We start from the raw sequence: 14,159 nt of genomic DNA, 5'->3' as shown, positions 1-14,159 counted from the left end.
AAAAATCAACTATTCTAAAAGATGGAGAGTATTTCAATTTCAAGACTTGATTTAATCTTGAAGCAGTTTATTAGGTATGTATTTAGTTACCATTAATTTGTGGATATTAACTTTATAAATTTGTATTTTAATCATATACTTTTCTTCAAAGACTAAAGGCGATAAAATGAGCGTAGTTTGACATGGTTTTCGAAGTAAAATATATCAGAGGTTTCAGACAAGATAATAATGTTTCACTCGAAAATAAATTAAAAAAAAATATCATTGATAGTTATACAGCTTACGATAAAAACACCGGTTAGTCTTCCGTATAACTTTATTTTATTTATTACCAATTATTGATTATTATTTTTCGTTTAGAATTGACCAGTATAAAGGGTACTGTAGCCTTTTGAAGGAATATGCAATGGAAGCATTTACAGTAAATGGAATGCAAGCACCAATATATGTAGTAGCGAAGAGAATGGCATATTCCCAGGAAAATGACGATTTCGGTATTCTTGTTTATCATTCAATTTGTAATGTTACAAAAATTGTTTCGAATCGAATAAGTTAATATTTTTCACCTTTGAGCATATGTCTTTGAAATAATTCAAATATAATGAATTCAAAATGTGACCCCCCCAAAAAAAATAAAAGTGATGACAAAATTGAGAATGGAAATGGGGAATGTATCAAAGAGACAACAACCCGACCATAGAACAGACAACAGCAGAAGGTCATCAATAGGTCTTGAATGCAGCTAGAAATTCCTGCACCCTTTAACCTTTTTGAGCCTTTATGGCTAAAAACCGTTTGTAGTACTAACGAAATGGTCCGTCTTATGTTTGGAATCTGTTAAATTATATATTGATTTGTATGCTCATATATGATTTGAAGATGCTTTCTGATCTTTGATTGTATTAACATACTATCCACACTGATATGTGTCCACACTTGTTAAGTTAGTTATATAAAAATAATAGACATCTCTGCAGTGTATATACAATTGTTTCATATCTTTTGTATGGACTGTGGATTATTGATAACTTGTTTATGTATATTATATTGTAACGTTTTCTCTCAGTGTTGCTATAGCGTTTTCGTTACCCTGAAGTGAAACTCTGACCCACTGACAAAACTAGACAATCCGCCAGACAAACTAATACTCGGCAATAAATACTGTTTCAAATCACTGCTCCCTTGAGTTAACTCAACCCTGTAATCCAATAGGTATATTAAAAGATGCGTTGTTTCAGACAACAGAAATTCAAATAAATAATTCGTTTAAAGTTAATGATTTAATGAAGTGTTACTATGATCAGTTATAGATATGTAATTCAGACAATTTCAATATTGTATCTCTTTTTACACAATAAATAACACTTAAATAGTATGCAAGCTAGTGAGTAGAGTACACTGGTCAAGTTCAAAAATATACATGTATAAAATAAAACAATCTTATTAACAAGTAATTATAGAGATCTCTATATTTATATAAGTTATGTCGACTTCTCAAATGTACAAGTTGCGACTCCGGGTTTTACTGTACTTTTTTGTGAATATTCGACTTCGTAATATATATGTTAAGAATCGTTAATAATAACAGTTTCTATACTATTGGTATATCAAGTAAATAATACAAGAATAACTTAACTGTTACTTTCTCTGAAGAAAGAAATATATTGACGTCTTTTTTTAATAGCGACTTAAGACTCGAGACTGCGTCGGTGAGTCTCTGTATAAAATATGGAATATTATATTCCGACTTTTCTGTACTTTCAGTATATAACTTTTTGTACGTCTAATGATCTCCAATCTTTAGAGTCTCTTATAATAAAAAAATATAAATCTATGTTTTACATAAAGTAAAACTCTGACAAATATTTCCTAACCTTTTTAGAAGTGCAAGACTCAAATTGTAAGTTACAGTGAAGAAAGGATTTATTATTAGGCTTGTGATTGTAAGCAACCTTTTGCCACGGTAGTCCGATCACGACTTACGCGCTCAATGGTAGTTCAATATATATATACAACAACGAGACTTAAAAGACTTCATATTTACGTCAAAAACGACTCTAGTTCAACGTAATATTGCCGTTCACGACAGTGCACTTTGGCGGTTTACGGTAAAGCGACTCCAGTAAACATGGCGGACATTACAAGGAAAAAGAGAGACTCTGTGTCTCTAGAAACTTGACCAGGTTAACTAATTCACTCAATAAAATTATATATAGAGATTAAAACAACATAATACGATCATCAACAAATATATAAAGGTAGGTCCAGTATAAGGAAATTTTGTATTTACACTGTACGAAAATAAATAGAAAGGCGACTCAGTTTCAGGTGGGACTTGACGTTATTTCTATCTTTGCTCAAGTTACTGTTCATAACACAATGTGATTAAGTAATAAATATCTAAGATAACTTATTCTAATAAAAAGAAACATACTCAAAAATTTATAAGTATTCAATACGGTAAAACAGAGATTTAACTGTTGATAAAAAGTAAAAAGGGGGAGGGGACACAAACTATTGAATAACGAGCACGAAATCCGTTACATTGTCCTCTTCTTTAAAAAATTTTGTCCGACCTCGGACAAATTGATTTACTAAATTTATTTTTAGCATTAATAAATATAATACCTTTATAATACACATTTCTTCAAAATTGATTCAAATAAATGCAATAAATAAATGCCCTTTATAAACAAATATGCATACTCACAACACTGTAAACTGGAATGAAACATTTAAGTTTCATTAATATTTGTTCTAAAAAACCAATCCCTTTCCAAACTATCAAAAACTTTTACCCAACCCAAAAATTTTCCTAATTACTCTACCTGAAATATAAATTTTTACATAATAACTTATTTCTAAAAGCCTATAATTGTCGGAGTATAAAAAAAACCAAACTGTTCTACTGATGAAAATCAAAGTCCATGTACTCTTCTTCTATGTCCCGATCTAATTTTTCTGTTTATTTTTTCACTACTATTCTGCAATCTTCTGTTTGAACCTGTTTCTATCTTGACAACTCTCCTCGTCTGGGTGGCTGTTGTTGCAAGCACAACTCGCTTATCCTCAGTTTGCGTAGACGTTTGTTGAAGTTGAAGCTCTTCTGTCTGTGTGTCCTTTGACTTCAAACTGTGAAAAGATGGATCTGGTATCCAGGTAGCAGACAGTTTGTACACTGTTCCATCGGGCAGAATACACGATTCGTCTTTCCTTACACAACCATATCCTGTTGGCAATACACTGCCTGTATACTTTCCCGTCTTCGTTGCCCCCTCAGCTACTAACAGGCACTTGGAGGCTTCATAGGAACACTGAAAGCGGGAGGGTAGGACCTGAAATCTATCTTCAGGACAGACTTCTGTTCATCCCCAATAGCAGGCAATTCCAAATGCCTACTATCCCTCATAATACTAGTAGCTGTGGATGGTTCTGTAGTTGGTTGCTCGGATACCATAATGGGTTCTTTTATGAGCTCTTCCACAGCCGGTCTAGTAGGCGAGTCAAATAGATAAACTAGGTTTTTCTTAACTGGTGACAGGGAGCTATAATCCTCAATTCCCAAAGAAATACTGCAAGGGGATATTTCGGACAGTGGCGAAATAGGTTTTACAGATTTTGTCAGTATTGGTGTTGTTGACGGTGTTCTTGGCCTAGTGATAGTGCAGCTTTATCTTGAATAGAAATAAGATGTTGGCACTGGTTTTCTGGTCGGGGTTTCTGGTATTATGAGTTATCTGTCTTTAGTTCTGGGGTTCATGATATGTCTGTGAACATTCTTCTCATGTTCCATCAAGCGGAACCTCTTTCTTGTAGGTACCAAATACGAGCAAAATCTTCACTGCAGCATCTTCTTAGGATGTTTGTCCCTAACATATCTGGTTAATTGACTCCTAAGATTATACTGGGCACCACAGTGAAAGCAGAAGAAAGTCATCTGAAGTAGAAAAATACTGTTTTGAGAATATATTCAATTTTAACACACAGTACAGTTGACCAGTACCTATAATTTTGCTTGCATACTTTGGTAAGTATTTATACTTAAATTTCTGTTTTTCATTCTATTTAAAAATGAAACACATTACTTTTTATTAACACATAGCAATAAACCTCGCTATAATTAATATATAATATGAACACACAAAATGCGTTCTTCATTTATTCAAACACATTTACTAACTTTCAAATTTCGAATAAGAATTTGAAACACATTTTATTTATTTTTCAGATACCAGCGGCAACCACAGTGTTAACAGTATTGTCAGTTCTTTGATTTTCTTGTTTTGAACATCACCAAAGAATGGTTTTAGCCTATCTTGATGCACAATTTGCATTTTAGACGTTGCTGTCTTTTTAATCTTATATATTAAATCCGATATAGCTTCTACAACAAAGTATGGCCCATCCCAATTCCTTTGTAACTTTGGACTCAGTTTTGGCTTTCGATTAAAAGTATAAAGCCATACTACATCGCCTGATTCAGTGGCGTAGCCAGGGTTCATATGATGTGGATGCGAAATTGTCGCAAAAAAATTTTTGGACTATTTTATGCAAAATATATTTTTTTGACATTTTTCCTGTATGCATGTGTACGTCCCTACATGCCGACACTGGCTAGATTTTTGTTTAATTTCAAAATACCCACCAATATATATGTTTCTCGAAGGATCCGAATTGACTCCCTTTTGTTGGAATTCGAGCCTCCAAATGAGGTTTTTGATTACTTTTCTTAACGCGTTGCAGGTGACATGGAAATATCGGACGTCCGTCCGTCCGGACTTGTTAGCCCTGTCATGTGTACAATTCTTGCCATATTTTTGTGATATTTATATCATCAGCAATTTTTTTGACTCTTGCGATAATAAGTCCTGATCGAATATTTTTAACCAATTAATACCTTTGAAATATAAATTATATAACGGAAATCCCACTGCATTTGGCCTGAAGCTTTTATATCTCTCAAGATATTAATAATAATAAAAAAAAAAATCCTTTTTTGTTATTTCACTTGTATCTTGGATAGATAAAATATGAACAATGGGAGGACATTTATCGTTCTTTTATTGAAAATTTGTACCTAGATGGAAAAGGGAATTTATAAGTCCAGGAATTATCAAACTCCATTATCAAATACTAGTCGTGTTTCATGTCCCAGGAAACGATATCAGGATATGATTGATTAGTTGTTAACTAATAACGTTGTTATGTCATCGCTCTGCTTGGCTCAATTTCAGACCAAACATGTCCGCAGATCTGCGTATCATCATCTTCTGCACTTGCCGTAGCCGATGATGCGCTACGATGTAGACTTTTTACGAAAAAGTCGAGAACACTTTTCAGTGATTTATCCATAAACTAAAAGAGGGACGAAAGATACCAAAGGGACAGTCAAACTCATAAATCTAAAACAAAATGACAACGCCATGGCTAAAAATGAAAAAAATACAAACAAACAATGAGCCTAAAGGAAAGACCACGTATACTGCTTCGGAAAAAGTTAAACGCTATTCTCATATCCTCACTATTGTTACGTTTAGATACTAGTACATCTGTGTGTTTCTGCTGCGAACACATGCAATTATACATTTATCTTATTTTTTTATTTTTTTTTTGTCAAAATGATGTGGATGCTTGAGCATCTGACCATACATGCAAGCTACGCCACTGCCTGTCTTGTATGTGTTCTCATGTGCCTTAACATCATACTGACGTTTTTGTTTGTCACTACTTTTAGAAATATTTTGTCGTGCTGAGCAGACACTTTCCATATGCCGTCCTGCATATTTTTAAGGCACTGGCTACGGTTACATGGAAATGTAACAATAATAAAAATATTATTGTTAAATTGGAGACTAAATGCCGGAATGCATGGTTGGATGAGGACCTGATTAATTACGAATGTAACAATAACTATTGAGGCTACGGTTACATAGCGTTATTGTTACATGAAAAACAGCAATGTACGATGGGGACTTGTAATATGTACTAAATAATAAAAGTTTAAGACATTTATTTTATATTTACAATACATACAATGTCTTTATTTTTTTTATTTACAATGACAGTTTATAAATATCCAGTAAGTGGTTTTTGGAGCATGTTTAAGTCCGACACATCATTTTGACGAATCCACTCCAAGCAGCCATCACACACCAGTAATAAGGGGGCAGGACCTTTTTCGGGATGCGGAATCGGGTGTTTTTTTAAGCTCGGGATGTCGGGATTTATTTTTTTTTTTTAATTCGGGACCTCGGGACTTCATGTTTTTAAGCCCGGGATTTCGAGATCAGGACCCCTCCTACCCTCCGCTGTGAACGTCTGTATCGCATACCGTGCAATTCAATTCTGCGATATTCCTTTTAGAAGATAAGGAAATCTTTAATGTTACAAATGGAAGTTTTAAACGACCTTGACTGGCTATACAGCCCTTGCACGGTCGGTCTTTAATGTTTGCCATGCTTTCGGTGAGAAATACTATTTTACTCTCGCAATGTTGATATTCTCATCCGATCTTTTGGTTGAAAGCATGTGGTGTAGTTTCATGTTGTCTTTCAATATGATTGCATTGCCGTCCATTACGGATGTTAGGTTTACCTCAGATTTCAGTATCCAACTTAGCAGTTAACAAACTTTGCTTCAGTTGATGTATCAATTTTTTAGAGTTGCTTTTGTATAGAGCTATAGCTATAGAGCTGTATGAAATTTGTGTCTTGATATTGTTTCATTTTCGTTTCAAACGCATCCCAAGTTTTTCATCCAAAACTAAATTGGTAAAATAAATCTCTGCATCCATTGTTCAAAGTATATAATGACAGTAATAAGAGAAGGTGTGCAGTTAAATACTTCAAAAAGTGAACACTTTATCAGCCCAGTTCTCAACAACAAACTATATTTTTCGCATTCATTTTGACACTGCTAATCTGAGGTATTTTTATTACCTTTAAGATTAATATGTAAAACTACTTAAACATCATTTGTATAATAATAATACTTATTAATTATCATTATTACAAGTATTAATTAGTACATATGAAAGAATTAAGCAACACAGCTAAAGAAGATTTAAATTTAATAAATTTAGCGTACATTGCTGTTTTTCATGTAACAATAACACAATGTAACCGTAGCCTCAATAATTATTGTTACATTCGTAATTAATCGGTTCCTTGCCCAACTTTGCACTCCGGCAATTAGTCTCCGATGTAACAATAATATTTTTATTATTGTTACATTTCCATGTAACCGTAGCCAGTGCCTATTTTTAACATAATCATTGTGTGATACTGTTTCGTTGGGATATTCAGTTTTCTGGGGGTGGGGACCATATATCAAGTCAACTGGCAATTGTATTTCTCTGCCTAGCATAAGCATACTAGGACTAAACTTAGTTGTTGCATGTTCTGATGAGTTGTAAGCCATTAAACTTTAGAGCCCAGGGAAGTTGCTCATTCCAATCCCTTTGATTTTTGCTGATGTATTTACTTATTGTATTTTCAAGAGTTCTATTATAACGCTCCACAAAACCATTGCTATGTGGCCTAAATGATGTAGTCCTTGTTTTGTCAATTTTTAACTTAGCACAAAGTTCCAACCAGACTCAAATTGTCTCCCTTGATCTGAGTACATTTGACCAAGGATTTGTATAGTAAGACTCTTACTATACAAATCCTTGATTTGACAAGGTATTCCAAATCTACAGAAGAAATGGCTAACTAAATTATCAACTATGGAAGTAGTTTCCATATCTGGCATGGCAGTGGCGGATGCAGGAATTTTCGAAAGGGGGGGTGCTAGCCCAGGGCAAAGGGGGGGGGGGGGGGGTGCAGGAGGGGGTGCAAAATTGTCCCGATTCAAATGCATTGATCGGCCAAAATAAAGGGGGGGTGCGGACCCCCGGAACCCCCCCTCTGGATCCGCCACTGCATGGGAAAGCCTTCTACCCATTTAGTAAAATAATCTGTTACAATCAAAGCATATTTGTTATTTTTATATGAAATCGGTAAGGGTCCTATTATATCCAAGGCAACTCTTTCCATTGGAGCACCCACATTATATTGTTTTATTTTGCTTTTAGCTTTACTGGGTGGCTGTTTGCGTGAATTGCAAACAATACAGATTTGCACCCATTTTGGTTATTTCATCTTTATGATTAACCCAATAAAATCTATTTTGTGCTCTGGCTAGTTTTGTGAATGCCAAAATGGCCAACTTGTATGTCATCATGTAACATTTTCATAATATTTTCTTTCCAGATTTTAGAGACTATGAGTTGTAAATTACTTTCTTCAGTGGTAGTGCTTATCCACTTTCGGTACAACACATTGTTTATTATTAGTACAATGCGATCCCACTGAGACCAGTATTTTTAAAGTTTTACATCGTGTAAAAAACTCATTGATTTTGGCAATGGCCATGTTTTTACACAAGCAATTTTATCAGGGTCTGTTGCTATACCCTCACTTGAGACAATATGTCCAAGGAAAGAAACTTGTTTCTGAAACTAACTACATTTTTTAGGTGAGACTTTTAGTCCTTGTAGTGCTATTCTATCTTATGCATCACTTAGTCTTGATAAATGCGATTCAAATGAATCTGAAAACACTATTATATCAATATAAATCAGACATGTCTGCCAATTAAGGCCAGCCAAAGTATACTCCATTAGGGAGCTACCATTTGATTTTTATGGGGGGGCTAGGATGAAAAATTTTGTCCTGCATTTTTTTTTAGCTGTAATCTCTGTCCTGCCTTTTTAATTTTCTCTCTGTTTGGTCCTGCTTTTTTTTTTTAGTTTATCCTGACTTTTTTTTACCTAAATTGTTGTCCTGACTTTTTTTTTTTGGCAATTGTCTCATCCTGCCTTTTTTTTTACTCAAAACTCCTGTCCTGCCTATTTTTTTAAATTTCATCCTAGCCCCCCCATAAAAATCAAATGGTAGCTCCCTTAGGCGTTGAAAAGTGGCAACCCCATTACACAGACCATTAGGCATTACATTAAAATGAAATAGCCCTTTTGTACAGGTAAAAGCTGTTTTCTCCTTATCATTTTCGTCCATCTCAACTTGCCAATATCCACTTGAAAGATCAAATAAACTCAGCCATTTAGAGCCTCTCAGAGCATCCAGCGAGTCGACAATGCAGCATAATGGATATGAGTCCTTAATTGTAAGGCTATTTATGGGTCGAAAATCTTTACAAATTCTTGTTGAGCCATCTTTCGTAGTCGCAGGCACTATACAAGATGCCCAGGGACTTTTTGAAGGTTCAATTATTTTACCGTCCAAAAGACATTGAATTTCTTTATCGACTTCATCCCTTTTTGTTAGAGGTAAACGCCTAGGGGTTTGCTTAACTGGTTTGGCATTACCAGTGTCAATTTTATGTTTAATGGCAGTAGCCCTTCCTAAATCATCTTTATTTTTAGAAAATGTTTGATGTGAGGGCATGGACCTGAGCCAATGGTACTGCTTGAAAGCAATCGTATCCCAAAAACATGATATTTTTCCTACAACTATATTAGTAAAGAGATTCCCTCCATGGCTATTTTCTATTCTGGGAGTATTATCTCAAGCATTTTATAAGAAACCATGAACACGAGATTAATAAAGCTGATTTGCTTGCATAAAAAATTGAAAATAAGTACAGAATGTGTCCTAGCTCCCGCTTGCATAGCATGTGTTACAAAGGGACAAAACTGCTGTATGATAAAAGTGACGCTAACCAAATTTATACTTGATCTGAGTTTTGAGGTAATAAGTATTATGTATAAATTTCATAACATTTGGTGGGGGCTTTAGTGGTCTATGTACTGGTAGTTCTACTGTAATCGCTAGCCAGTCAACACTGAGATGAATTCAAACCCACTAGTGTGGGTGCACTGGACTCCAGCCTTTGTCCGTTTTCCTATCGAAGGTCAGTGGTTTTCTCTGGCTTCCTCAAATTGCCCAAAAGTGGTGTAAAAACACCACCAATCAATCATAACATTTGGTTGAAGCAACCTTGTGTTAAGTGAATGTACATTACAGTCCTAACTCTATACAGTGACACCACCAATATTCAAACTAAAAAGTATTTTGTGGCAATACCCATTGTGTAGAAGTTTCATAACATTTGGTCAAGGCAAACTAAAGTTTGAGAATAATACAAAATTTCGGCAATTTTTCCATTTGAAAAAGGACACAAGTCTAGAACTTTGAATAAAGATGCCACCAAAATTCAAACTTGATCTGGATTTTGTGGTAATAAGCATTGTGTAATTTAAGTTTCAAAACAATTGGTTGAGGCAAACTTAAGTTAGAGAACAGAAACAACTTTGGGACGTACAGACAAGCGTAAAACTTAACTGCTCCTCTGTTAATGATAAATAAGCAAGCAATACAATGTCTATCGTGAAATTTGTCTTATTAAAGATTTAGATAAGACAATACAATTTTATCTTAATTCTCCATGTACCAGTTCCAAGTTAGCTACCTGGTTAATAGTTGTATGTTATATGTAGACTGGATGATTTAGAGCTTAACATATTGAAAAGGCACCTGTTTCTTGTTGGCCTATCTCTAGATATATATTGATTACAGTATATTTGTCACTACATCTTATTATTCATACCTAGGCTATATATATAGAGATGCTAAGGCTTTTATATAAGAATAAGTATATCTGGAATAAAACTTTATTAATAAAATATAACATTTACAAATATAAAACATCTTATGAAAATAATGAACTGGGGAAAATGAAATGTGGAACATATGAAACTAATAACATTTTAATAAAACTTGTCAAATAAAACTATTCAACTGTAAACATGTATTGATGACTTCATAATTCTGCCTTTCCGATTCTGCTGCATAGAATGATATGATAAAATACGAAACAGTTGTAAATTCTGAATGATGATCAATTAGTAAGATATGACCAAAACCTAATTTCCCTACATCTGCTAAAATTCACTAAAAATATTTAAATGCCATTTTCATCTTATAAAAATAAATAATATAGGGTTTTTTGCATTAATATTGGGGAATATTGTCCCGAGTAGAATTTTATATTGCACGAGCTTGCGAGTGCAATATGTGTTCTACGAGGGACAATATTCCCCAATATTCATGCAGTAACCCTTTTATTGTATAACAACATAATATTTGAAATGATTAATTAACTACACTGTTATTGTGGGTCTCATTGGGATCTAAGCGTGACGCAGGATTGCCGATTTTTTGTAAGCGTGATACGTGAAAGTCAAATTATTGTGTCGTGAAAACGGGAAATGAGGTCTGGCGGGACCCGGGAATGACCAAAAAAATGAGAATTGCTTACGTACATAGTGTAAGCTGGATACGGGAATCTGACAAAACAGTAAGTGGGATCCGGGATGGGAACCCCCCAATGAGACCCCCTGTTATTGGACTTAATATGATGAAAACTGCCTATGCAATATAATGTGTAAACTCGGCCAATATAGATTTTTTCTGTATTGGCCGAGTTGACACAAGTGCAGGATTTCAGAACGTCTCTAGATTTTACATCGAAAGTCACGATAAACACTAACTGAAAGTAAACAGTTGTTTTGAAGACGCAGTTGTCATTTAGTTATCTTAAACATGCTGAAAATGTCAGTATGGCATACATTTCAGGCAAAAGACGGGACCTCACATTCATTTAAAAGGTATTTTGAAAGCAGATGATAGAACTATTTCAGGTTTGGGGAACGAGTAGATTTTCACAAAGTTCATTTCTTGACGACCTCATAATTTCACGATTGTACACATCGATTTTAAATTAGTTTCTGCATAACACATGCAATGGCAGTACCTTTCTAATTACTATTTATGTGTTGCGACTAAATTTGTAACACTTTATAGTGACTGAAAAGGGTAGAAATATTCATCAGATGAGAAAATGCTGAAGACACCTAGAAACCGCACCAGATCATTATGTATACACCTTATCGCTATTTGTCCGCCATTACTGGATATCACACAGGTTCCCGTAAAATTTTGACGTCATAAAACAAAATATCTGACGCCACAATGGAACTGACTGTTGTCGACGTCAAAAGTTCAAGCGGTTGGGTCAGCCGGGATTAGCGATAAGGTGTATTGCATCTAATAAAAAGAAACAAACTGAGATTTGGATAGTTCCAAATCAAGGTAAAAATATTTATCTCTTTACGTGTATTTCTGTATTGGCCTTCACAAGCCTCTGACCAATAACAAGGCCAATACAGAAATACTTACGTAATAATATCATAGTAAACAAGAGGCTGTCACAACGACAGCAAACCGGATTTATTAACATTTATTTGTGTCCTGGCAATATCACAAGAACCATTACTGATGAATGGTGAAAGTGAAAATCGTCAATATCAAATTTGACCTCCATTTTGTCATCAGTATCAACATATTAAAATTTGAAAAGCTTAGATTGAAAGGTTCATGAGTAAATGCAACAACGTGAATAGAAACGCCATTTTACGATCTTTCAAGAACCATAACTCCTGAACGGTAAAAGTCAAAATCGTCATTATTGAACTTGACCTCTATTTTGTCATCAGTAACATCATATTAAAATTTCAAAAGCTTTGGTTGAATGGTTCATGAGAAAATGCACGGACACGACGGGAAACACCATTTTTCAATCTTTCAAGAACCATAACTCCTGAACGGTAAAAGTCAAAATCGTCATTATTGAACTTGACCTCCATTTTGTCATCAGTAACAGCATATTAAAATTTCGGAAGCTTTGGTAGAACAGTTCATGCATAAATGCACGGACACGACTGGAAACTCCATTTTTCAATCTTTCAAGAACCACAACTCCTGAACGGTAAAAGTCAAAATCGTCATTATTGAACTCGACCTCCATTCTGTCATCAGTAACAACATATTAAAATTTGGGAAGCTTTGGTAGAACAGTTCATGCGTAAATGCACAAACACGACTGGAAACTCCATTTTTCAATCTTTCAAGAACCATAACTCCTGAACGGTAAAAGTCAAAATCGCCATTATTGAACTTGACCTTCGTATAGTTGTCAGTAATAACATATTAAAATTTTAAAAGCTTTGGTTGAACGGTTCATGAGTTAATGCACGGACAACATTTGATTGCCGCCCGCCCGCCCGCCGTACATCCCCAAATCAATAACCGACATTTTTGTCACAAAAATCCGGTTAAAAATGATTTAAACTAAGATTTTATCGTTGATGACGTCATAAATTTTGAAGATTTATTGCACTAGTGCAATATTATAATATTAATCAATTGGTATTTTCATAATGGCCCTGTTATATGTCCAAGGCCTGTAATAATGGTCGAGGAAGTCTGTAATGGCCCGAGGCAACGCCGAGGGCCATTACAGACATCCGAGGCCATTATAACTGACCAAGGACATATAACAGGGTCATTATAAAAACACCCATTTCTTAAGTTAATACATTTATTAACCAACTGAAAAAGTGTATGTGTTGCTGCCAACTTGATCTACTCTCTTACTCTTAAGTCTTTTAATGACAGTTTAGTTTGAAAAAAAATAATTTGTACTTCACCTTGATCAAGCTTTAAATAAACCAAATATCCAAGATATTAAGTTGAAAGAAGTTATGTGTTGAAAAACAGAATGAACAGTGATCCCTTTATATGGTTCTTTAATGTTTGTTGCCGGCTACTAAATTAAATAAAATACAAAAAGGTGTATACTCTTTACAGCTTAATTTTAGTAACTTTATTAAAAACCCTAACTGGGCCTAATACACACAAGCTGGGCATTAATACAGGGCCATTACAGAAAAACAGGGCCATTACAGAAATAACAGGGCCGTTACAGAAAAACAGGGCCATTACAGAAATAACAGGGCCATTACAGAAAATATGTTATTTTAATAACCAGTCATTTTTGGCAATAATGTACTTAGTTGGTTTATAAAAGAATCTATTGCACGCTTACGTTTGGTTACTTTCTGTGGGAAATATTATATTGCTATGCAATAAAATAATATATGGAATTAATTATTGAAAGATAAAAATGCGGCGGAGTTACACCTTTCTTTTTGAGATCTCAACCCTGTTTTTGGTAACAGCATATAATTTAATATTAACATCATCAATATATAATAATAATGCCAAAAACCTACTTCGGTTTACAACAAAAAACATTAT

General features: G+C 34.3%; 1 protein-coding gene across 1 annotated transcript in view; it reads left to right on the top strand.

The window, feature by feature from the left end:
• Nucleotides 1-14,159, top strand: part of LOC143072380 (uncharacterized) — a 230,978-nt gene that overhangs the window by 166,150 nt on the left and 50,669 nt on the right. The gene's annotated exons all lie outside the window — the stretch shown is intronic.

Source organism: Mytilus galloprovincialis, chromosome 4 (genome assembly GCF_965363235.1).
Source record: "Mytilus galloprovincialis chromosome 4, xbMytGall1.hap1.1, whole genome shotgun sequence".
NCBI lineage: Eukaryota > Metazoa > Mollusca > Bivalvia > Mytilida > Mytilidae > Mytilus > Mytilus galloprovincialis.
This window is presented reverse-complemented; position numbering and strand designations above follow the sequence as displayed.